Raw genomic sequence first — 27,589 nt, 5'->3', positions numbered from 1 at the left:
TGCCATGATGTTTGTTATGCTGCCATCTACTGCACATATAACCTAGCAGTTGATGGATGGATGCATGTCCAATCTATTGCACCGAGTACATGGGGGAAGTTTGTGATGCTATGAAATGGTTGCATTACAGTTCTCCACTTCATGGGGGTGGATGGAAAGTTTATGGAGTCATCCACATTGTTGCACATTGCTTCCAGGAATTTTGCCAGATACATCTGGCCACTGCCTGTGACAGTCCCACAGCATCCCTAATGTGACTCTGGAATGTCCCAGGTGGAAGCACACCCAGACTGAGATATACTTTGGTTTCAAGGGGACGTGGTTTCCTTGCAGGGTCTACATAGACATGTATGGGACACACATGATGTAGACAGACTGCACCAGTTGTTTATCTAGTCAGTACCTATTCATTATTTTCTGGTCTGACAACTGGTTTAGTTGCAGCCTTGTCCTGACTCTACCTGGTTCCCTTCTAGTGTGTACAGCCACATCCTCATTTATGGCTTGTATCATTGCAGCCTGTTGCAGTTCATTAACAGCAAGTTGCATTTTATGTTTTTTTTTTTTTGGTTCTTTTACTATGGACTTCGACAAACTCTGTGGTATTAGCTTTCATTCCTTTAGGTCCGTAAAACATACATTGAGGATTTCAGAAAAAGAGTCGACGTGGCAGTTTGTCACATTTAAGTTGCATTGTTTTTGCATGATGTGTTTTGGAATCAGATGGACATGTGCAGAATCCACAATTTTCCTACATTGAATAGCTAAGTACTTGGACTGCCTTCAGTGTGTCATTTGAAAGTGCATCCACAGCAAGTGCACTGAAGTCTTTTTTCAGCATGCTGCAATATCCATAGATAGCTTCCATAAACTTTACAGAATCTGGCCCTATATATAAAAATCCAAAAAGAACAAAATAAACTCCAGAGTAAAGCTGCAAAGTTTCTATTCTGGCTAGAATGCAATTATAGGTTCATGTTCCTTTTTGTCTTGCAACATATTAACGCAACTTCAGGGAAATGTCCACTATATGTGCCTTTCAAAACTAAAGGATAAGAGAAGTGAACATAACTGATACTCCTTGCAGCCATTTCACTTCCTCCTTTAATTGTCTGTTTTTAACACTATAAATTCCTATTGTTCAAAAACATTCATCCAACACATTGATCTCCTAAGAGTAGTATTACATTTGTTAGGGCAGTTTTGGTTGCTGAGAATGTTGTGTTCTAAATTTCATGGCTACAGGGACATATCAATAAAATATGCTAATAGTCAAGACTCCCAGATTGACATCTCCTTCATCTTAAATAAACTGTGAGCCTGTGCACCCATTTAAAGTGAGTAAAAGCTAATGCCAGAACACTAACATTATTCTTCCCAATGGTCAACTATTTAATTGAGTGAATATGTCTGCTTTAAAAGTTTAGTGCTTAAACTGTATAGTTTTAAAAATTCTCACTCTCTAACAAACTAGTGTCTGCATTCACCCTATAGTGCTATATTTGTTGTATATAATTATCATCTTTATCAAAAAATGTGATACCTAAAGATGTGGAATTAATTCATGCAGGGCAGTATATGAGCTTCCTGTCAACCATGTATTTATAGTTATTCCAGATTTTGTCCCATGGCATCCCTCTTTAAAGTACTCCTAATCCACCCTGTGACTTTTATTTGCCATTTCCCCCTGGAAACCAACACAATTCTGACCTTCTTGATCTTCCTTCCCTTGCAATGTTTCATGGCCATAGCTAGCGCTATCAATATCCATAAAGGCATACAGTTTTGTCCCAGTTTTATAAATTGCAAAGAAGCTGCTGCCCTGTCATCTGTCTGAAAATCCAAGGCCCCAAGAGCCGTTAGTGCTATGAATTTTCTTTCTGACTGCTCTTGATGTTCTATTTCCCCATATAAATATCATAGCTAGCTGTTGAATCTGAAAATAAATATTGTGCCATGCAACAGTAAAAATGTGTTTAGTATATAAAAAAAAAGAAAAATGAATTTGGACAACAGATAACTTTTTGTGGCAGCTATTTGAGATGGAAATGGCAGTCTAACATTATCCCATTTTATTATAAATTCCTTAAGTGCTTTCTAATATTTCATGTTAATCTCTGACTGAAAGACCCATGTAAATGTACACCAAACTATGAATACTACACACATGTTGCCATCCTACAAATGGAGACTAGTACCCTGAGGTGTAACAACTACTGCTTACAGGGAAGCCATTCCCCAGACAAATCATTAAAGTAGGAAAAAACTTTCAAAGTTTCTTTTGTATGTTTAGAAAGAACTTTCACCCAAAGACATAGCCATCTGCGAACCAAGGAAGAAATATCCTTTAAAGCCTTTCATTGTCTAATTTCTCAATTCATATACTGTTGTTTTAAATATCTGCTCAGAAGTTGCACTACTATTTGGAAAATGTAGAGGGGAGATTGGCATCCTGAGTGGATTCACTGATGCAGTGAGAAAACCTGTTTCATGATTCGAGTATTTGTGACTCATAAAAACTTCCATGGCAGGGAACTGAATGCTTTATTGACATCTATGAACTAAATCAACACACAGAGGAGATGTTCCTCTTCACCAAATGTTGTGTATTAATAAAAAATTCTAAGCAGGTCCTAATACCCTTGTCTGTCCTTCACAGATCTTTGCTAGATGTCCACCTAAGATTCTAGCAATTAATTTCATCTGACTAATAAAAGGGATATGCAACTACAGATTTCGGGAAACAAAGGAGCTTTTCCTTCCTTAAGAAAGTACAAGATGCCAGTTAATCACACGAATAATGCTTGCTCCTGTTATTGCAAGGTGATGTTAATAAGATATTAGAGGGCTTCATAAAGTTCTATCCTATAAGTCTTATAAAGGTCAGTTGTTACTCCATCAGGACATGTGGATTTTCCCACAGTAGATGGATCAAGGTTTCAGTATTGTAGATTGCAACATTTTACAATCATAGTGTTGAGTTCTATTGGGGTAGGAATTTTGTTCATTTGTCCATCACTGAGCTCCAATATACTTTGCCTTCATTTCCTTCTACTAAGCCACATAGCCATTTGTTTAGGTGCCCTCAAATGCCTAGCCCAAAACAACTCTTTGATTCTATCCCATTTGCACTACTGTTGTTGCTAGTTAAGGCCTTTGATGGAAAAGCTATACAATAATTGTTTTATGTCCTGATCTTTTAAATTACCTAGCAACATCTCTTAATTGTTTTTTGCTTAACTGAAATAGCCTGCTGACAAGTGATTGTTTCTTTTCCAGATAATCCCTTTTACTTCTACCTCCCTTCTTAATCTATCCTAAAACGCACTCCTTCTGGCTATAATGTTCACGTGTCTGTACATAATGTTATCCCTGAAGCTACACACCCATTCCCTTATGCTGTCCCTCTCATCCTATCTCTTCAGTATTAGTGGATCTAGCCTAGACTTGTTTTGTGTTCTTGGCCACACCAGTTCACTTATATCTATAGTTAGAAATATGTGATCTGAATACACTAGTTAAAAAAAAAAAAAAAAATCAATTCTGGTTCAAAGATGGCTGCCGTTCTGTGAACACTGCTAGACTACATCTCTTCAAAATCTCAAAAGAAAACCTGACCCAGAGATTATATCATAACTTGTTTGCTAATAATTACTAAAGATAAAAACTCTATCCTTGATCTAGAATCAGAAAATAAGCGAATAAAACTGGAAAAATATCAAATCTTGCAGGATTACAACTGATTAGCCGAAACTGAAGTGACTCTCAAACAAAGGAACTGTGTGCTCAGGAAGTCCTGCTTAGTTATACTGAAAAAATACAATCTTACACTGCTGTATTATGTCAAAAGAAGACAAAAATATGGATATAACAACTACAAAAACTAAACTTTCTGAATTGTCATCGCCTGAGAAAGACTTAACCTAGAAAAGACAAAGGATTGTAAAACAACAAGAACCTTTAAAGACTGGGAATAAAACTAAACCGGAACAACTGGCAAACATGGAAGACATTAAAACTGCATTATTTCCTATACAAGAAGCTATAAAAGATTTGGCTAACCAGGTACAAACCTTTGGAGCTTCATGCAGTCAAATACTAGAAAAAATGGACAAATGTGAAGCAAAAATCTCAGAAAATGAAGACAAAATAGCTTTGCTAGCCAAGAAAACAGATTCACATGAAACAGATATCCAATCTATGCAAGCCAAAATAATTGACTTGGAGGCAAGATCCAGAAGAAACAATATCATCATTAGAGGAATACCAGAAAATATACAATACAATGAACTCATTCCAGTCGTTATACAAATTCTTACAAATCTACTTGGTGACACTGAAGCGGTAAAGCAAATAACAATAGAAAGAGCCCATAGAGCCCTGAGAGAATCCTATGCTTCTAATGTACCAAGACCGGTTTACGCAAAAATTCTAAATTTTCAAGATGCAAACAAAATAATATTAACTGCAAAGAAAAATGGAGGTTTGGTTATCTGGAATAATAACAGAATCTCTCTGGCTCAAGACATGCCCATACAAATCAGACAAGCCAGACAAACACTTTCTCCTTATTGCCAGTTTCTAATAGATAAACAGATAAAATTTCAGATGAAATATCCTAATGCACTCTCATTTTATGTTGAGGGATCGAAATATGTGGTTTCAAACAAAAAAGAAGCTATGTCTACCTTTATGAAACTTTTTAAAACCTTACCTGCTTCTGAGGGCTTGTCTTAACTTCCGTTGCAATCAGCATGTCGTATGAAGTCGGATTCACATTCTACTACTATACCTGGTCTGAGATATCCATTATCTGGTGTCCTGTGCATGTTAAGCCATTTTTTAGCTCAGTAGTGATCCAAATTTGGGCTTCGTGGGTCGTAGAAGCCCTTCCGAAAATGTATAGTCCATGACGCGTCCATTTTGATCTCGAAGATAACCGAAATGACTTCTTTTTACTTCCAGGGGCTGAATGTCACTGTGGCACATCCGGACATCCGTTTGCGAAATCAGTCCCCCTTGGCGAAGCCTGTAATCTGTTAATGGACTCGTAAACCAGTAGGAAGACCTGCAAAGACATTACTAACGTTAAGTAAATGTAGACAATGCCAGAAACACTGAATTTACACATTAGAGAAATGTAAACACACATAATATTCTTTTATAAACCTGATAGTTTAACTAAACTGAGCTTTGATGTCATACTATAATCTGGATTTAAATAACTGGATTCAAAAATAAATGATTTACATAATAGCTGATAGAGAAGTGTTCAATGAGAATTTTCTAACCTCTACACAGATAATATACCTATAACAAATCCATTCCTATATAATTATAGTTAAATGTCTTTTCTATACAAGTTACCTAGTAAAAACATTAGTAAATTGAATGCATATATGATTTTATTATATGCTTAAGGGATGTATTACTGGAAATCTACTGGTATACCATAGCTTAGAATAACTTATAAATTATACCTTTTAATGTCTGCATTACATTGTTAATTGTTATGTGATAAATTAATATATGCATCAATGACTATAAGGATATATATATATATTTTTTTTTAAGAACTATTCAATTACGGTTGTAGCTTTGGTATTGATGTGTGATCACATAGGACATCTAATGGATATGTTAGATCTAATGTTCTGATTTGGAAAACTTTTGTTTAATATTTGGGTTAAATGTGGAATAACTTAAATACCTAGTATATTAAACTTGTCAATATCCCTTCAGTTGAGACATGACTAAGGAAGATAGAGATATGTATCTTACCTGAGTCATTGAGTAATTAACTATCTGACTATCTAATATACTGCTAATGAGGTCTGAAAACCATTTACAAGGGGAGCAAGTTTTACAGTGCTTGTAATATAATGGGTAGTTTACATACAAAGGAGGACTACGTTACATAGATACATTTTATAAATAGTTCCTATAGTAATACGTGAGTTTTTATTCAACAATATCTTAAAATATTACTCTATTAAATAGTGTGAAATGTTATGTGTGACAAATGACAAACTACAGATATTTTTTTAATTGTGTTTTTCTGTCTGAACCAATGTAAGTTAATAAAACATTTAGGGATGTAATGGATAACTAGTGTTTGTGAGGGAATGAGTAGATTAGGCTTTGTAGATTTAGTAATACTCTATCTAGGTCCAGTAGCTTATACATTTTTTATATATACTAACGTTGATGGTATATACTTGCTTAAGATATTAATCAAGGTAAGCCTGAACTGTGTGAGGGGCCTATTAAGTTCCTGGTCCAGAGGTTTAGTGGGTAGGCACTGGAAGGGGACGGGAATTTCACAATGCTTTCACAAATTGTATACACTAAAAGCTAAACTAAGTAGAGAATATCTTCCCAGATTTTTAGTAACTTTTCATAAAATTAAACTTTGGGAATGTGGGACATAGATTCATGGAATAGTAAGGGAATTCAACATTTGAAAAAGAGAAAATTATGTCTTCATATATTTCTGCAAGCTAAGGCGTCTTTCATATTACTCCAGGAAACACATATGACAAATGATCAATGGATAGAAATAAAAATAAAAAAATGGATAAGAGATATTATAGCCTCTGAAGGGAAGACTAATAGTGCAGTGGTGGTGATAATTATTAAAAAACAATATCAAGATAAAATTTTAGAATTTAAAACAGACAAGGAAGGAAGATGGTGCTATGTGATTCTCTCGACAACACTATATGATAAACCCATTATTCTTCTCAATATATATGCACCCTGCAATAATCAACATTTGTTCTTTGCCACACTCTGTCCTATATTAAACCAATATAATAACCATTATATAATCATAGGAGGGGACTGGAATGCGTATCAAAATCCAGATTTGGATAAATCAAGCCAAAATAGAACACATAATAGTCAAGTGGCGTTAACACTAACTGAACTTAAACATGATTTCAACATATATGATCCTTTCAAATATTCTAATAAGGCCCTAATCTGAACAATTTTACATTTTATTCAAGTTGTCATAAAATGTGGTCCAGAATTGACTTTTTTCTAATCTCTAAAACACTGGTTAATCTTGACCCACAAGTAATTATACATGCGCGGTACCTATCAGACCACTCAAAAATTACATTAAGATTTACTAACAATCCTGGGCATATCTTACCACAGAGGGGTTATAATTGGACGTTAAATCCAAATCTATTAATCAAAAGAGAAATTATTAAGGAAATACAAGATATTTTCAAGTGTGTGTTAGGTAAGATAGATGATCGCCAACACACACCTGATATTGAATGGGCGACAGCTAAAGCACAAATAAGAGGTATTTTTCTTCAAAAAGCCTCCTATTATAAGAAAATTCAAATTAGGGAAGAACAAACCTTGGAATCTAAGATTAAAATACTAGAACAAGAACTAATACAAAATCATAATTCACAAACAGAAACAAAACTTTTAAGATGTCAGAAAGATCTATTTTTGATTCAAAACAAGAAATTATCATTCTATGAAACTAAAATATTGGCAACCTATGCTAATCATATACAAACTCCATCAAGGGCTTTATCAAGAATTATTAATCAATCTAAATCACCCCTCCTAATTACGGAATTGTATTATGAAAATAAGACATATACGAAATCTAAGGATATTATTAACATTTTTGAATCAATATATGCCAAAAGTTATGGAGAACAAACTGAATTACCTACAAGTAAAAATTATACTGATTTCCTACAAAAGATTAACTTCCCAAAAATTGATGAGAAGCTACAGAGAGATCTAATACAGCCAATTTCTATGGAGGAAATAACATCAACAATCAAAACTTTGAAATCACGTAAAGCCCCGGGCCCAGATGGACTTAGAGCAAAATTTTATAAAACTTTCGGTAATACGCTTGTTAAAATATTATCATATATCTTGAATTATATTATTAATAATAAAATCAATGATTTACATTTCAGCGCATCCAAAACAATTTTTATACCCAAAGAAAATTCAGATCTTCAAAACCCAGACAATTATAGACCTATATCACTCTTAAACATCGATACAAAAATTTTGACTTTTATTTTAGCTACCAGATTGAAGAAAATAACGAGCTCAATTATTTCCAATGAGCAAACTGGGTTTTTAACCTCTAGGCAAGCTAGTGATAATACCTTAACACTTCATACTTTAATCTCTTATGCCAATCAAAAGAACTTAAATATGTATGCCCTTATTATAGATGCACAAAAGGCATTTGATAGAGTTAACATACAATTTTTATTTAATATTTGACCTATTTTAAAATACCTCAAGAATTTATCTTAATATTACAAACATTATATGAGAACCCTTATACAACCTTATTTATAAATAAAATGTTTTCTAATAGAATTCAAATCAGGAACGGTACCCTTCAAGGATGTCCTTTATCCCCTATATTATTTAATTTATATTTAGAACCTTTATTTCTCCATATTAAACAAAATGTATATCACAATGCCCCAGTAATTTACGGTACCAAGACTTCTATGGCAGCTTTTGCTGATGACCTAAATATTTACTGAACAACACCTGTTTCTGATACCAACAGATTATTATCTGCGGTCGAAGAATTTCAATTAATATCAAATTATAAAATAGACCTAAAGAAAACCAATATATTTCCCTTGAAAACTCCGAAACCCTTTTCACTTCTACCCCTTATTGGGCAAATAAAATCTGAAGAGAAGATTAAATATTTAGGTATCACCTTCTCCACAGACAACAAGGATTTCTATCTCAATAATGTTAAACTAAAATGGGATCAAATTTCATTAGACCTAAGGAGATGGAATAACCTGAAATTGCCTACATTAGCAAAGGTATCAATTATTAAAATGAATGTGTTGCCCAGAATGTTATATATACTTGGGTCTGTGCAAGTGTTAATTACCAATAAATTTTTTAAACAAATACACATCGAACTTGCTAAATTTATATGGGAACCAAAGAAAACTAGGATATCCTATGATAAGTTGGTAACCCCAAAAAATAAAGGTGGATTGGATTTACCTGATTTTGGAACTTACTATTTAATTCTAAACGCTAGTAGACTTCTAAGAATTGCCAACTATGACATACAAAGTACTACTTGGTCCCCAAATTGGATAAAACTGGGTTATAAACATGTGGAGCATTTGAACATAAATCCCAAAGCTTTACCCTTTTTAAATAGAGATACTATTAAAGCATATGACCTAATGGACCATGTAAAAACTTATATATTATTATTGCAAAATCTCTTTAGATCATTAAATCTATTTCAATATATGATGTTCCTACAACCTTTCCAAAAAAACCCTAACCTAAGAATTAATAATCAACTTATAAACTTAAAAAACTTTCCACTTATAATAAACCTAACTTTACAAGATATATACCCATATCTGAATTATTCCACACATGATCTAAGGCAAGAAATGGATCTTCCCAAAGCATATTTAGTTATATTGAGGCAGATTAAAGAATTAGCTAGTGGTTACTTTACAGACTTATCTGTTAACCAAGAAGAATTAACAAAATGCTCTTTGCTATGGCAAGCTCTATTACAAATGACCAAATATATAATATATACCTATAAATTGATAAAAGATATTAAATTCCATAATAACCTACTCATATCAAAATATTAGAAAGAAAAATTACCTTTGGTTGAATATAGTAAATTCATAAATGCAACTAAATTAACAGAAAAATCAATTTCCCTTCATAAGTTAACTTTCACCCAACTTATGATATATAATAATGCATATTATACACGCCTTAGCTTGTATAAATTCAACTCCAAGAATTCTCCCAAATGCCCATATTGTAAAGACGAAGTTGCGGACCTCCTGCATATGCTTTGGAGCTGCAAATGTATATATAAACTTTGGAATTTCTTAAGACTACAATTGCAAAAGATGGGATATCAAAATTCAACGTTGTCTTGGGAGTTTAAAATATTACACATTTCTCCAAACAATATACCTAGATCCCAGGTGATTGTACTTATGAATATTTTCCTATTAATGAAGCTCTATATAGCTAAAAATTGGTTGAACCCAACGCAAACGTCTTGGGAAAACTTCAAGATCCTAGCGATAAAACATATATTATCTCACAAATATGTTATCAATAACCAAAGTAAACATTCACATAACCTAAAGATCTGGAAACAAATTTTTAACATTATATTAGCGTAAGCTAGTGAAATCAGGATATCCCATTATTATTCTATTTTAGACCATTAAGTAAACTTTTAGAAGAACCTTAAAAATTGCATGGAAATATATTTAGATGGGAACTCTGTGGATATCTTACTCAAATGGTGAAAGCATTTATGTAAATATTGTATATTTTGTATTTCATTGTTTTTAGAAAGTGTGTAGAAATTATTTTTGTTTTTTCATTTTTTTTTTCTGTTTAAGTGTGTATGAAGAAGTTAAAAATAATAAAGATTGATTATTGAAAAAAAATTCAATTCTGCTAGCAATTCCCATCACTGTGGTTAGGAGGGTATCATGCCCCTGAGTCAGACATCTATTCCACATGGAGCTCCTTCATGAGTATGTCTTGTTTTAAATCTAACACTAGGTTTCTGGGCTGTCTTAATCTGTGTCCCCTGCTTGAGATCCTATCCAGAGAGAGAGAGAGATGTCTTGTACCACATTGAAGCATCCTGACACTAAAACTGGAAAAGTGAAACACACTCTAAAAATGTGGAAATACATTTCTGGTTGAGTTCATTAGATTTCCAAACAATAAGAGGTCTGTGAACAGCTAAAAGTTTTACCATACACCATTCTATTCAGCTTCATCCTAGCTGTGTTTGCTTAATATAAGTACCACTTTAGATGCATTAACTGCAGAGGAAATAAGTCCCTACTTACCTCCCAGTAGCTAACCCCCACACATAACAGATTATTGTATAGTTCAGTTTATTGCAGTTGTAGTATCTGGTCTTTTGTCACTAGCAGTTTGTCTAAAATTGCTTTTCTTTTGACTGATTTAATAATCTTCTCAGCATTCTAGTTTGCTACTTTAATGGTGGCACTGTGTTCATCATTAAAGGATCTTGTTATGTCTGTACAAAGTGATGACTTAGAGTCTACCCACCAGAAACTAGGGGCAGTTAGAAAAATAAATAAAGAAAGAAAGAAAGAAGGGAAAAGAAAGGAGAAGAAAGTTATGAAAAATGTATTAAACTGTGGTCACAACACCCTCATGGGTGTATGATACAAGATTCCTACTGCACAACTGGAAAAATCATACTGAAATATGAACAGGCCTGATATCTCTTACTGGGAGAATGTCCAGATACTCATGCTGTAAGAAAATACTCCACAATAAATTATGACTGTGTCTGCATCTGCTAAAAAGCTATTAAAGTTTAAAAATAGTAGTCCTATCACTCTTCATGTTTTAAACAATCTGCTGTCATGATCTCTCCACTGTCATTTCAACTAATCTCCCTATTGTAGCTCCCACTGTATTTCATGTAGAAGTAATAGACTAGTTTTCCATTACACCACAAGGTGGAGAACGTTTCAGAAATATAAAAGACAATTTGAAAGTGAAAGAGAATTCTGGAAGACTAGCTGAAGGAGGGAAGACTGAAACACGTACCTGAATGGAAAAAGAGCCTTGCAGCATGACTGGATTTTCTTTTCTAGTGTTTTGGGACAGGGAAGTGAAGTAGCAGATTGTGTCTATCTCTTGCTGAAATCCTGGATATGGTATTTTGTGGAATCAGGAGAAAAGTCTGAAACCAGTAGTTCCACACCTGCTATGATTCAGCAAGAAAAGGAGTTCCCTTGGGCCTAGTACCGAGAAGCCATAGATGATTACCAGAGTTCTGGTAGGTGATTTTCTACTTTTCTCATCAGAGGAACCACAGCACCTGGTCAATAGGATATTCTCAATAGAGTGGTGAGAGGCTCTGGCCATCATTTTATATTTTTATAAGATTGTGGTCCCCCCTCTTTAATGCTTTGTAGATTACAAATAACTGGGATCCATATGAGCTCCAACCTGGCCCATCATACTGACAGCAAGACTGTAAGTAGTCACTGGCCAGTGAACAAGGTATAAGAGAATGTTTCGCAGTTGGTCTGTTTAGAATTGATCAAGTGGGTAGAGGGTGTTAGTACTGCTTTATGACATTGCATTATCTCATATTTGTATTGTGGCACTATAAATCTTTATTGTTCAATGATAATGCATTTTGCCATGTTAGTACTGCTGCCTTTAAGAATCTTTACTGCTCAATGACATTGTATCTCTCATATTTGTATTGTTGCATTATAAATCCTCATTGTTCAATGACATTGCATTTTGCTCATGTTAGTACTGCTGCCTTCAAGAATTGTGCTGCTCAATGACATTGCATTTTCTCATATCTGTATTGTTGTATTATGACTCTTTTATTGCTTAATGACATTGCATTTTTCCTGTGTTTGTATTGCTGCATTATAAAGCTTTACTGCTAATTGATATTGCCTTCTTTGTGCATGTTTGAATGTCAAGACCTTCTTCTGTTGCATTCTGGGGAAGAGGGTGAATGTATGTTTTCATTGCATGCATATTCTCACCTTGCCTTATTGCTAACTGGTGCACTGTTGAAATAATGTGTTTATGGTTGTGCTATTGCCTTTTTAAACTAGATGTGTCACCTAGAATAAAATATGTCCATATTGCCACCTTGGTGTGTTGGGCCTAATAGGGGTGTCACCAGAGTCAGTTAGGAAATAACCTGTATCTCTTCAGCTACACCTGCAGGTACGCTACACTATGATGTTGACCAATGTACATCAAGCAAATCAAAGGGAAGGAGATTTCTCTTTTCTCAGTCATCCTTACTAAATCCCTGTTTACATGAGCAGTTACATTCAACTTCACCTAATATAATGAAACACTAACATTGACTTTGAACTACACATTTGTAAACATTACACATATCAAAATTGCTATGTAATATACACTTAAAAAATGATTAAGCCTTAAAATATTCACAACATACATAACTTTAATCTAAAAGTTCTAGTGGCATTTCAATCCCTCTGTACCTAGTAACAACCAAGTAGCATACATACTAGTGGGCAGACCTCAGTTGGGCCCAGTATTGTGACATTAACAACATTCTGTAATGTGCACACTGCATGTGACTTATAAACCATGCGTCACAGTGAGGTCTTTTGTCCTACATTAACATGCTAGCCCAATATGCACAATGTCTCTCAGTTATTTGCCACAGTGGTCACACTATCAATAAGGAAATCCTTTTGCCCCTCTTCTCAAGCTGGTCCAGATCTTCTTCAAATGGATCTAGAGTGGTAAAATCCATTTCCAGTCTTCTTCTTCCATACCCTTAATGAGATTCTTCAGCAGCTGGAACTTCTTAAATAAAACCTATCTGAGTTTGGGTTTACACTGCATCACTCCAGAATAGCCATACACAGTTAACCTGAGTAATCTGCTCTCACAGCTGTATCTTATCTCCTGTCCATTAATGATAGCAGTGTTCTAGGTCAGAGTTACAACTTATATGTGGTATTAAATAAGATGCCTTACTGCAAGAGACATCTGCCCTAATATATTCTGGTACTATTCCCTTCCTGCTGTATTAATTGGGATACGTGCCTCAGTAGGACATTCAGATGTATTTATGTGGAATCTCTTGGACACCCACACAACTGCTGAAAAATATAGATTTTACACATAACCCCAATTCTTAATCTCCAGAAAAGCCAGCACCAGGGCTTGCAGTTTGTCAAAAAGTGAACTGTTGCAGTCTGGTGTCATTCTGAGCGGGACTCCAGTATTTATGCATTGAGTGGCAGGTTGTCTGGACCTATGGATTCTAAGGGCTCCATCTTAATTCCAAACTTTATTATGAAATGGTTTGAACAGCTGCTCTTGACATGGGCCTGTAAATAATGCAGTCTTGCCACTTGCAGTGGGCCAGTCTGTAAAGTAACAACTGCAAATCATGTTCTGTGAATGAGACTTCTTCACTATATTCTTTCTCATTTGTTAAGCCAATTATTTAGAAGGTATTTTTGTGTACCAGATTCCTAAATAAAATGCAGCTTCAGTTCAAGATTACAATGAGAAGCACTCAAATCATCAGTTCTCAGGACATGGAGAAACAATGAGCTGGATTCGAAAAGCTAGTTGTAGGCAGCACAGCATGCTGAAGGAATACTTCAGACCACCAACTGCAGATGTGATTTCAGAAGGTATGCTCCAAATAGTCTGAATATTTTTTTTATTCAGCATAGGATAATTACAGATTCTACATACATCCATCAGATTCCAAAACATTCCATGCATACCCAATGCAACTTTAATGTGACAAAGTGCATTGCTGACTTTGGTTCCAAATTCCTCGGCAAATGCCATGCCGCAAAACAAGAAAAGGAAGTTACTCCCATGGAATCCTATAGAATCTGTTAAAAATGCTATCTGCAGTGAATGAACTGGAACAAGCTGCAATTCTGTAAGCTATGGAGGAGGATCTGGCTCTGCATCCTAGATGGCAGCCAGCTAGACAGAGAGCTAGGCTACACCTAAGCCAGCTCTCAGATGAGGAAATCATAGACAGGGAGTGCCTAGACAGACAGCTGGTGCAAGCTATGTGCAACATGTGTGCCCATACATGTCTGCATGGACATTGTGAGGCAACCCCATACTTCTTGAAACAAAAGTGTGTCTGAGTCTTGGTGTACTGGCATCCACGACATTCCAACATATGGAAGATGCTCTCAGAGTGTCACAGAGAGCTGCCAGTCATATCCTTGAACAATTCCTGACAGCAATGTGCACCAAGGTAGATAAACACATACACTTTCAATCCACACCTATGGAGTGGTGAACTGCCATGCACCATTTCATTAACATCACAAACCAGCCCCATGTGCATGGTGCAATAGACTGCAACCACATCACAATTAAGACCCCCCTGTGCATCCAGAAGTAGAAATATACATTGATAGAAAGGAATGGCTATCCTTGAACTGTCGAGTAATGTGTACAGTCCAACAAGTTGAAGCACCTGAGGATTGAAAGTAAAGGAACACAGCTAGGATGCAAACCAAATACATCCCTGTCAACATTATTCATGGTGATGGCATATGTGTTTCCCCTCCCCACAACAAGTGACTGTGGTTATCCACTTGAGCAGTGGCTAATGAACCTGTACAGTGAAACTTCCAAACCTGCAGATGAAGCCTACAAACAACTGCATGAAATACCATAGAGCATATATTTGGTTTAGTGAAAACCAGATTCAGATATCTGGACACATCTGGGAGTGCACTGCATTACACACCTGGAAAGGCAGCACAGATGATTACTGCATGCACCATGTTACACAATATGCTAACAACAACACATGTCTGTCTTCCTGCTGCAGGTGCAGATGAACTACACTGGGAACCTTAGATGTCTGAAAATGACATTTCAGCTATCAGAGGGGGAGCACAGGAACACAAGGGACAAAAGAAAGAGACATGGGTGACAGAGGATGAGACCACAAGCCCAGGTGACCCAACAGCACCTGACATACCTTTAAGTCATGACAAGCCACACGTACAGAAGTACACACATTAAATATTGATGCCCAGATGTTGCTCCACCACAGCAGAGCAGATTGCATCCAATGGCAGTTGCACACTAGATGTACACACTGAGCATGAGCCATAGCAACATAATTCTAACATATAATAGTATGAACATAAACAAATCTGTTATAACATGGACCATCAACTCAGGCCTCAAATGATACAGGTATGCATACAGACTCATAGTGGCATATGTGTGCATGGAAGACATCAGTGGACACACTTCAGTAAAACCCATTTCAATCTGTTCACTATCAAAAGATGCAAAAAGGAAACTGACTCAGGACATACTGCAGAACTACTGTCAATATCACAAACAACATATATCAATGTAAAGTATGAATAAGGTTTAAAGTACTAAATGTCAGAATGCTGTGGTATCAGATTTAACGACAACCACAGACAGATTACATTGTCAGTGGTCTGCAAAGAAATCATCATCACCAGAGAGAAAGACTGACACTACAGGACATAGTGTATCAGCTGTCAGTATTACTGTAATACACACTAGGGTGCCCTAGCTGATAGCTCACACAGCATTCCTGGATGCCCCTACCATGTACAGAAACACTTGGGCCCACTTTGCTGCACAGAGGAAACTGGTGGGGTTATGCCACCATGTGGAGACACACTGCAGGGAGGAGCATGGGCGCGAGATGACTTTTGGGTCATGACTGCCAGGCCCTCACTGGATTAGCAAGCAGTAGATGTGTGTGTACATTGCAGCATAGACATTGATGTCTGACAGGAAAGCGTTAGTCTGCTGAGAGGGGGGCTGTCTCTCCCGTGTGATACTTGGCTAAGCACAATCATGGAACGCAGAACTCTGCTCATTCTACAATACTTCTCTGGTACTGCTATAACCAGGAACTCAAAAGACCATGTCACAGATAACATGTTATCATTCTGTGCAGCCAATGCCACCGTGACCTCACTGTGTCTGCACTCCTGTCCTTCATGCAGCACACCCTGCTGGTGAGGAACATGATCTATGACACAGTCAACTGCACAGATGTTAGATCCATGACATCACTTGGAATGTTCACTTACCTGTAAGAGTAGGCAGATGCCCTTTCACACCAGATACCTCCCTATGTTTACTGCTCTAAGCAGTATTGCTGTGCTGTTGGGAAGTGTCAACATCACCAGCAGACTCAACATGAGGCTGTGTTCCACAAAACTCATCCAGTCTACCATATGATGTCTCCACATTGTCAGAATGGCTGGACAAGTTTTCCCTCACATCTGGGGCTAAAGCCTCTTCCACATTTGTGTCACTATCCTGGCAAGACTGTATCACCAAATCTGTATCCTGCATGGCAGGGACATACTACCATACCGAGACACATCAGATCCCAAATCAGGATCAGTGGATAGGCTAATGGAGGATGAAGACAGTGAATATGCTAGAAGCAGAGACAGATCACACTGGTTAGTAAAACATCCTAATATTACATGCCAGATGTCATTATGGACTTATGCCGCATATATATCACTACAATGTTACAGATAATAAGGAGTTACCAGGAAGTTTTGTCTGGGTATGGCCCATAAAACCTGTATAACAGAGTGTTGACAATTATGTTGCATATGCAACATATATGACATATATGAGGAGTATAAGCATAAGACACACATGACATGTCCTCATACAAGTCCAGCAAAAGAGGTGATGGCCAAAATGTAAATGTTCTGGGGAAACAAAGGTATAAATACTGCATTATTAATCACATACTCAACAGCATGTAGCATTCCATCTGAGGTAAAACACACAGTAGATAATACATACATGTGTCAGTTAGTTGTGGCTGAGATGTGTCAACATCACCAGTAAACACAGGGGTAGAAGGACACATTATTACTGGAGGCCAACAACAAGAGTAACAGCAACAACATTTATGAAGCACAGGTAATAGCATACCAGAAATATCCTCACCATGTGTTGAGTTTGCCTGCCATAATTCAGATTTTGCATTGGCAAAATACAGGCAAAGAAAACACAGTTATGTATGCAGGCGGCGGCATAGTTACACAATGCACATACGGCACAGTAAGAGGATATGATGATACTCATGTGACATGTGTTGCACCTGTTGGACAGATGCCCATGTGAAGAAAAACAGTGACATTAATTTCATGCAACACAGTTATGCTGCACAGTGCTACAGCCTATGAACATGGTGGGGAACCATACCTAGTTTGTCTATATGGACATCTGCATGTCTCATGTTCCCAGAAGATGTACCTGTAGTTTACAATGTCAGGGAAATATCAATAAGACAGTATACACCACTGACATGAGAGCAGACAGAAGCAATAACAGGTAATGGTTACAGTAACCATATATGGAGACACTCACCTACCATGTCCTGCTATTGTGCAGGAGTGTATGGATCTGTGCAAATGAATGCAGCTAACATTGCATATGTTGGCTGTATTGTTATGCAGGTACTGCAGTTATATGGCAATCTGTCATTACACTTACGTTCCTTGTCATCACCCTGTGTGGACCCATATATAAAATGCAATTCTGCTGCAGCAACACAAAATTAACAATACATGAAAATTCATGCAACAGTAATATGTACTGAGTTATTCTATATACATTAATGCTATGCATGCATAAACACATGTGCTGTGGAGCACTTGCTTCTATCCCACTCTGGGTATGTGGCACTCCCCACTCACCATATGCAGTGATATTAGAAACCATGTGATCTCATCGGGGGTGTCAATGGTGGGCCACCACTGATGGTATACCTCTACTTCTCATACTGGCATCCCCTTTTGGCTGCACAAAGGGCTATGTCAGAGCACCATAGACAACAGGCCTCACAGGATCTATTGTGAACTACCACAACATTAATCATGTTGGTGTGGTCAGTCTACATTTTATTCCTCCATATTGTATTTCCTGAACATCCAAGGAGTTTCTGTCCATGTTGGCACAGAGCAGCTATTTTAATTTCTTTTTCCTGTGGCAAAAAAGTTTCACTTCCTAAGTCTGTTTTCCACCTGGAAGACAGTTATATGCACATTTAGATTAATACTGGGGTGCACATATGGAGATGATTATGTTGATAGCTTATGCCAATTTACCCACTCTGCATTTCTGTGCAATGCTGAATTGTAGGAAATAGTTCCTGTCACATGTAGTGCTGTCACATATAAAACCATATGTGATGTCAAAATAATGCCTGAATATATAAGACTTGGAATGACAACAGAATTTCTGTTATCTGTAGAGGTTGTATTTGGGAAATGAACCCATTGCAGTCGATATCACAGTTGTGGAGTTCCAAGCACAACAGCATTGTAGCACATGATCCAGATTCTTTGTATGCAGTTAACATTAACATATTACACATAACATATGTGTATATTAAAAAAATGAAAAGTTTGATGGCTGTCATATGCATCCTATAGCTGTAATGGAATTTGTGCCTAAACAGAAACCTGTGTAAAAAAACAGTCATATTAACATAAACTGTTATACATGATGAGCCAATATACCCACAGTCAATAATGAGCAGTGAATGCTGTCCCCACTTACAGAGTATATGAACATTATCAATTGAACAACTGAATGAAAGCAACATAAAGCGTCTATATCTGTAAGCATACCTCACACAGTACATGCTAAACAGACATAAACACAGATCTATTTTTATTGAGACAATAGTTCTAGTACATGATTTAATAAGCATCAAACAGTATTTATAACAGTACTACAACCACACAGTATATAGCAACACACAGATAATGTTGGAAACCATAGAATAATACATATTCCACAGAGTGTACTGAGTCGCCAGCAAAATATATGGAAAATGTGTTAGTACATCCTTATATACCATGAACTGGTGCCATTTACATTTTTCTGTACAACTGCATATAGGGAGGTAGTGCTTGCTTGTGATGCAGATGTACCCACCTGTATACATACAGGTCAGTAAGTCATACATTTTTTTATATTGCATAACATTTTCACTGAACGCATCAGTCTAAGCATACATGCATATATATACATATATTTCTAAGGACAATGATACCACAGGTGCAAAATTACCTTTGCAGTTACCTATGAGTCAGGTATATCTCTGAAAGTAAGGCCAGCTATGTGCACACAGCAAGTCCCATTTATCCATACATAATTAATGAGGTTCATTAAAATCCAAGGTTTTGGAATCCAATTTGCTCACATCTGCATACATTCTCAAAATTCAGTGCATTAACAAACAGCCTGGCATAACAAGAAGGTGCTTTGCACAAATATCCATTGGGCATCATTAAACAGGACCATATGTAGCACATGCTAATTATCTTTCAATGCTCTGCTACCATCCCATAAGTGCCATTTTAAATTGTGATTCTGATACATTTACAGATTAGACCACTGCTACCTGTGAACTAAGTGGGACCTCAGTGAGCAATTAATTGAATTGTGATCTATCCATCTTATCAACATTATCATTATAATAACTACTTCCAGAAGGCTTTGACATGTACAGACATCCAATTGTACTGAGGAGGAGATCACTGAAATGCTGACCATATACACAGCAGTGTAGCATCACATGGAACTTTACAATATTCAATATATGGAACCAAATTGCAAAGGAGCAGTGATGTACAGGAATCTACAAGACAGGAGTGCAGGTTTGCCACAGGTATGATGACTTGCATCAGAGTGCCACTGAAGATCTTTTTCAGAGGGTTGCTGAGGTATGGAGACAGCCAATGGATATCAACAGTGAGTGTTACAATCCTTAGTATAGCTGTACATTCCTAAGGAAATCAGAGCAATAGTTGTGACCCATAAGTCTGATATAGGCCTTTTTAAACCATTATCTACATGTATGACAGTTAGTTTATCTGGGTAATCAAAACAGCAAAGTGACGGTTCTCTCTGTAATTATGTGTTTAATTCCTATGGAGATTTATTTGTTTAATATTGTTTATCAGGTACATAATATTGTTTATCATGTACATACTATAAAAACAACCGCAGTGGTGCACCGGTAGTGTTGTTGCCTCACAGCAAGAGGTTCTCCTGTTCGATTCTCAGCTGGAGTGCCTTCTGTGTAGAGTCTGCTCGTCATCCCCGTGGTCGAGTGGCAATCGAAAGACATGTGTGAATGGGTGTGCCTTCATTGAAGGTTGGGCATCGGGCTGGCAACTCGGCACCATAAAATTCTACTGCCAACCAGAGTTCCGATGTGGCGACCCCTAAACGGGAAAAAGCCAAAAAGACAAACAACATGTACATACTACAAAATAGTTTAGATGTTTCTGTATTCCAACATATAGGTACACCATTTCACACATCCAGTATGATCACATATCAGTGATACCTACAGCACCTACGCTTCTGATGACTATGTATTTCTCCATTATTCATAATACTTCAAGTGTATCACCAGTCTATTTGTGTATGTCTGAACTGTAACTTGCACAGACATCCATTAGTCAGTTCCACTTAACAAAATGCACATTTATTATAATACCATTTTTTTAAAACAAGACCACTGCAGGTCTGAGTGTCGCATTTATATCACGTTATCGAAAGATGAAAATAGCGAACGCTATTTCATCGGCTCCAAAACATCTAAACATGAAAATATTGAATATTCAGAACAGCAAATTTTTTCCCATGGAAAAAAATTTGCTGCTCCGAAACACATACACACAACACAAGCACATCAAACAAACAGCAACCACACACATACACTTAAATTCCGACATCTAACGCTACACTAAACTAAACATACACTACTATCTACCCACTTACCTTAACCCAAACCCTAACCTTAAGGCCCGTCACTATCACACACTCACCTAACCAACTCCCTAACCCTAACTCACTTAAACCGCCCCTAACCCTAAAGTCTGCCACTATCGCACACATGCCTAACCCACGCCTTAACCCTAACTCACTTAACCCACCCCTAACCCTAACATACAAACAATCGCACAATTACCTGAACCCAACCCGTAACATTCCACCACAGTGCTAAGAATAGTGAAGCCACAGAAACAGCCAACCGAATTCTTTCCCGAGGAAAGAATTCACTGTTCTGCAGCTTCGCTATTCTTAGCGTTTGTTGAATAGTGTTCAATATCAGAACATTCAAAGTTTTAATACTTTGATGTTCTGATATAGACCTTGAGTGTCTACCCATATCTTCTACATTGTATGGGTTGATGCTATTTGGCAGTTGTGTAGAGCATGAGGGACTATTGCATTTAGGTGTTGAATATTTGCTTATTCCTCGGTTATCTGCAAGAATATGGCTAAATACACACAACAGTAATTTGTTAAGAAGGAGCATATTATGCTGTGTCAGCTCAGCTTGTAATGCGAGAATCCAACTTGCATTCATATACATCTATGGGTTCAAATCCATGTGGGAAATAACTGTTGTTATATTTTGATCATTGTTTATGTGTAAAAGTTTTGATAATTCTTGTATAGATATCTGCTTGTTGATATTAACCCATTCATTCCATTGGAGCTCAGGAACTTTGCACTGTAACTTCCAAAGGGTGGAGCCTAAGCCTTTTGACAGAGTGAAATTATGTCCTCACATTTCAAACAAATGTTTATATCTCTGGAACCATAAGGGTTATGAAAGAATTGTAAATGACAAAACCTCTAAACTAAGTAGGTAATATGTACATTTATATTTATTTATTCATATTTACTTATTTATTTATATTTATCTAATATATACATATTCATTTTCATTTTCGCTTTTATTTACATATTTTACATAGTTATACTTTCTCGGGAGTTCCGTATTTTAGCTCGGCTTTTATTTTAGCTTAGCGTCTTCTAGCTTAGTGTATGCTAGTCTAGAGTATTGTAATTTTTTTTGTGTTTGATTTAATAATAGGTTATATACTGGATACACTTGACAAGTTTTAAAAACTTCATAAATGTGCAATTTATTTGTTTATAGTTTATTGTTTATTTAGAAAATAGAAAATACAAGTAATTTTGACATGTCTTGTATTATAACGTGCAATGAGTGGTAAAGCAAATGTTTGCCTGTGGTATTAGCCCTTTAAGATACAAGCTTTCAGCTAGTTAAGTGGTTAATTAATTTGTATTTTAATTGTTTTAATCAGTACATATTTTTTATATAAAGTACTGCTGTGATTTGTAACTTGTTTTTGTCTGAAGAAGGCTGAGGAATATCTTAGCCGAAAGCGCTTACATTCATTAAACAGTCCGTGCTGTGCTGTACTAGTCCGTGTTTCACTTTTTGGAGGTTTTGTCATTTATACATTTTTCAGTGTTTTTCGAAAGAATTGTAAATGGCAAACTCTTCAGCACAAACTATTTTATAGTGGTAGTATTCTTTAGGTTCTAGATCTTAAATTGAATTTTATAAGTCACAGTAAACACTATTACATTTGTAGTACTTTATAAATAATTTACAATATGTCAGCAATCACTCAAGTTACACACATACTGTCAGCAGCATTTTATTCATCAACCTGAGTTTTCATATGAGGCTAAGGAGTTCTGTGTGTGTTACTCATTTGTTGAGAGATTTAGAAAAATGTGAAAATTACGTCTATATAAATTAACATAATAAAAACAAAAGTTAATATCTATTTACCTACACTAGATAGATGTCAAATATTAATGCAGTTGAGTTTGCCGTTCTGTAAACTTTGAGATGAAATCTTTTAAAACCTTGTACATAGCATGGTTTTGGAATTATTAATGCAAATATGAACAAGCAATATTTGACACCTAAAGATTTCAGTAGGAGTTAACAGCCGATGCACCTGGAGGCGTCACTCTGATGTAATGAGTCAAATATTTTGCATGTGCTTACAACTACAGCATTTGTTAGTCAGATTTCTATGAATATCTCTGTTATCCATAATGTTCCGCCAACAGCACCTCTTTTACTACAATTTTATGTGTAAAACTTTGAACATACTGGAATAGTTCTGCAAAAAGAATATGGAATAGGATAACACTGCCAAATTGAATTTAATGTATAAGTGTGCCACTTTTAATTCCAGTTCACCACCTTTCACACATTTATATTTAGAGGAATTGAAATTTAAGAGATATACATTTTGACTGAAGAACAGGGATGTCCACTGATATCAGGGATATTTATGATGCATAATTTGTAAATTGAAGCAAAATATTTTCTATACTCCCACCTAAGCTACATTTGTGTGCACGTGATGAATGGGAATTTGTAGTTGTCTGTTAGGAGCAGCTATGTGTTACATGGCAGTGCTTCACTGTCTGAGATATAAGCTATTAACGTTTTTTTTTTTTTTTTTTTTTTTTTTTTTTTGCGACCACTGTGTTGACATGCATGTGCTTGTAGTTTTTTTTTTTTTTTGTAACTGCACAGCATGTTGCACTTCATTTTAACCATCCTATTAAGAGCACTACTCCATCCCTGCACAGTCATACCTCTAATTTGTTTAACTGCATGTGCACTATCTTGTAAGATGGATTAGCTTCACCAGTAGATGTCAACATTAGAAGTAAATATAGTAGGTCTGAATCTCAGGTTTTCCAATTTGTGTTGATTAGTCTTTTAATGTATAAAGAACTGTGGGTATGAAGCATTCAAGACTGTATGCCGATTCTGTAATATTTTTAATGTACATTTAGAGAACATGAGCTGAATAATGTACTGCAGTGTTATTTTATTCCTACATCCTTCATACATGCGTTTTTACTTTTTGAACTTGATGAGGAATATGCTAGGAATTGTCTTATTCATTGAGTGGATGTATAGGCTGGAAGAACAGCACAGTGAGAGAGGTATGTTAATTACTTTTTTAATATTTGTTAAATAAAATAGATCCGATCACTGTTAGAGAATTGTTTTTTTTTTTTTTCGTATTTTTTTTATTTCTGCATTGCCATGTATACTACTTCCAATGCAGGACCCCCCAAGGTAAGTGCAAAAGTCATGCAATCTCTGTGATTACAAGTCTGAGTTACATAAAAATATGCTTATATATGAGATCACAACAAGCTATGTTTGCTGAAGGTAATGTTTTGAATTTTGCATCACAACCTAGATGACAGTCAGTTATGTACAACTGTCACAGTGCTTTTCATTGTGATGGTTTATGTATAAAGTAATTGTGCTTTGTCTGCTGCTTGTACTGCAGGTGTTGGCACACTTGAATGTCTGAATGTGGTGCTCAGTGGCTGATCTGTTGTGCATAGCCTGCCTATTCACATACTGAATGGGTGTCTGCTGTGTCACTGTTTACACTGTTGTTGTTGATCTATGTCTGGCATGCCCTTCAATTCAACATGGGTATTGCATCTGCCTACAATACTTTTGATGGTTTGGTTACAACACACTTGTATCCTGTGTTCAGGGACAGCTGTGCGCAGAGGTATTCTTAAATGTCTATTATGCAATCAGCATCATGCTGTTTGCATTTTGCAGGGCCATACATAGTGATTGCTGAAGATGCATGTAGGACACTGATACATTATTATAACAGTGCTCTTTGCAGGACATAATGTACATCACAGGGTGTCACTGTGTTTATGATTGTCCATTATTTCTATGGTGTTGTGTTGCATTCCAAGATTTGATGTTTGGTCAGCCAATGACCATGTTGCCTTGCTCAGTTCTTTTGTTTATACCTTTTATATTTCCCACTGGATTGTCATCTCACTATGTCTTCATTATTACAATATGTTAATTGGTGGTTATGCACATGACTCATTATGCATCCACAGTCACTAGGTTGCAATTGACGGTCACACATCAACATAAATGTACAAGGCACACATACAAGACATAAAACATTGAGATAGACAGTTCACTGGCCAATGTAGTGAGACATATATAATGAGTATTAAGCACTGCAGGTTACAGTAATTGTGTTATGCTGCCATTTGTGCAGTGCTGTTTTGTAAGATACACACATTTCAGCATGCATGGCACAGCGTCATTGCATGCTTCTCTTCAAATGTCATGATATATGCTGGCTGTGTACATGCTTGTCATACTTAATGATGGCTGATAAACCAGTGTTTCAGCTAATGGCTGGATTTCTACTGGTAAGCTGCTTTATGCATGCCATAGCATGGCCTGGAGTACCAGCTTATATTCTGTGATGGATACAGTGGCTCTGATATGGGCCTGCATTGCAAACATCCATAAGTATAGATAATAGGACATAGGGAATGTGTTGTGTGCATGAAGATCAATCCTCTAGCAGCAGATATTTTTATCATACTTCTACATAATCATTTAAGGCCATATTATCTGAGAATGTGGTTTTAATGATACCTGCAATGTATGCTGATATACCTTTATTCTGAGTTGCAGACATCACTTGTCAATGGGATAGTAGTTAATGTCTGTTAGATTTCAGATGTGCACATCATCTTTTGTCTAATGTCAGCCATGATTTTCACATGAATGTGCAGCCTCACAGACATGTTTTTTTTTCATTGTTTTGGTTTTGATTAATGAGTTACAAAGCATATGGTGGAACACTTGACTATGGGCATACCTTATTCTAGGGTTTCATTCTGACTGTTTTCTGCCTGTCCATTGTGTCACAGTGAGCATGTTATATAATTTTACAGTTGCAGTTACCCTTATTATGTACTTTATTTCTTTCTTTCTTGCCTTGTGATTGACAGTACATATGACCAATGAGCGTTCACCCTTTAGACAGCAGAGATGAGCAGATGCCAGACCACTGCCCAAGCCTTCCAATGATGATGATGATGACAATGACAGAAACAATAATTATGATGTGGAAGATGGACCTACATGTATCATCATCCCAATTTCACCCTGGAGGAGACACCACCCAGCACCACCACAAGATGATTATCAGGAACAGATTCAGGAGGTAATGACAGATGTCTTGCAGACACAGAGGAGGGGCATGTTGAGTATTTTTTTCAAAGATATGGAATAGGCTATGTAGATCTCATTCAGCCAAATAGCCTGGTAGATCATTTGTGATGTCTGTCCCCATCATAGTGGGCCCTCAGGATTGTAAGTATTGTCTATTCTGTCTGCTTGTGTAATGCTGCCACTATGGTGTTTGCTATATAAGTGATTGGATTGTATAGGCACACTTATAAATGTATAGCATTTTGCCACCATCCTTATGTGATACATGACCAAACGTACACTGCAGATATTGTGTGACATGTAGCATTATGCTGCAATGGGTGTATGATGCACATTACCACACTAGACTTCAGTCAACATGCTGCTTCTGTAGTTAAGGCACTGCTACTGCTGCAATGGTTCCACTCTGTACATGTGTTGGATTGACAACAACTCACAAACAACATTTTGCCCATACTCCACAAATAACATAGTGAGAGGGGTATGAATTGTGGGTTGCTGTGCCATGTATATTAACAGCAGGACATGTCCTCACCCCTGTGCTTTGGATGACACTTTTCGTGCTGTCACTGTAGCATACTGGCATTGTGTGAGGCATGTATTGGCAATGATAATGTCATGCTGTATCATATAAATGTGCTACATGCGGGCATTCCTTCTTAACTAAATGGTTAGACCACCAATGTACCATTCATGTATACACCGTGGTACTGATGATTTATTCAGTAACCTTACAATATGCCTTCTTTGGCCTATCTTACTTTTTTAGATGCATTTTTTTATTCACATAAATGTTCACATTTTGGCAGATTGTGTACATATGCAATGATTTATGTACATGCCTCTGCACATATTTCGGTCAGTTCAGAAACCCCATTATACCTTGAGACTGTGAGCAGTCACTGCCTTCTTGTTTATGTAGTCTAATGTTGTTCATGTGACTGTACTTTGCTCAGTCATACTCACGGTCAGTTATATACATCTTTACCTAAGTTGTTTACTCCATATGTTGTTGTACTTTGGCATGACAGTACATATGTGTATGTGATACTAATTCTTAGCTTGTTTACC

The sequence above is a fragment of the Protopterus annectens genome, chromosome 3.part0 (genome assembly GCF_019279795.1).
Source record: "Protopterus annectens isolate FY-2018-M chromosome 3.part0, PAN1.0, whole genome shotgun sequence".
NCBI classification, from domain to species: Eukaryota; Metazoa; Chordata; order Ceratodontiformes; family Protopteridae; genus Protopterus; species Protopterus annectens.
The sequence above is the reverse complement of the archived record's forward strand: the minus strand, read 5'-3'. Positions refer to the sequence as shown.